Source organism: Myotis brandtii, unplaced genomic scaffold (genome assembly GCF_000412655.1).
Source record: "Myotis brandtii unplaced genomic scaffold, ASM41265v1 scaffold23, whole genome shotgun sequence".
Taxonomy (NCBI): domain Eukaryota; kingdom Metazoa; phylum Chordata; class Mammalia; order Chiroptera; family Vespertilionidae; genus Myotis; species Myotis brandtii.
The window spans coordinates 16,884-17,649 of record NW_005358649.1 but is presented as its reverse complement, the minus strand read 5'-3'; the positions used below and the strand labels follow the sequence as shown (position 1 = coordinate 17,649).

General features: G+C 55.0%; 1 protein-coding gene across 1 annotated transcript in view; it reads left to right on the top strand.

The window, feature by feature from the left end:
- The first annotated feature begins 629 nt into the window (after positions 1-629).
- CRH (corticotropin releasing hormone) overlaps positions 630-766 on the top strand; it is a 1,285-nt gene continuing 1,148 nt past the window's right edge. Inside the window, exon 1 of the mRNA XM_005866335.2 lies at positions 630-683. The gene's annotated coding sequence lies outside the window, so the exon portion shown is untranslated. The remainder of the gene's footprint in view (positions 684-766) is intronic.

The window sequence follows — 766 nt, the reverse complement described above, 5'->3', positions numbered from 1 at the left end:
GAAAAAGAGAAGAGGGAAGAGGGAAGAAAAAACCCACAGTGGAAACAGAAAGGAGAAAGGAAGAAAACCCCTGAAAAAGCCGGGAGACATTAATCTGCAGCAGCGCCTCAGCTAGGAGGGAGCCTAGACGGAAACGCGGCTCCAACTTTGCACTGCCTGAGCTGCAACGGAGCTCACTGCGGCGCCCTGGCCCTGTCCTTCCAGTGGTGTGTGTGTGTGTGTGTGTGTGTGTGTGTGTGTGTGTTTGCTGACTGTGCCTCAAGATCCCGATAGTAGCTGGGATGTGGCAAAAGCAAACTTAGACGGCTACTCATCGTTACCCGAACTTCCAGTTATTCCTTTCTGGCTGTGTAGATGAGCACCCAATTGATCCCGATCCTCGGAAGAAGGGCGCTGGAGCAGGGATGGATGAGGAGGAGGACGAGACGCAGCTTTTCATTTGGAGGAAAAGGCTGAAACATCCGAAAGGGAGTGGGAGTTAAGAGCAGTTGAGGTCTTAAATTTGTAGATCCTCTCTAGGGCTCGGGAAATCAGTTCTAGAGATCGTTAGGAAGGGGATTCGGGGACTGTCCCTTTGGGGGTTTCCGAAGGAGAGGGGTCATTCCAGCCTGGCGAGGGGGCTGAGCTTTGGTGCCTAGTCCTGCAGGCGTCCGCTTTCCTGCTCCCCGTTTCACTCCAGCTCTGTAAGTCCTACCTCGGGAGCTTCAGCACCACGGACAGCGCCCGCCCCGAGCCCCCAGCCAAGTCTGTGTCCTGTGGGAAGACG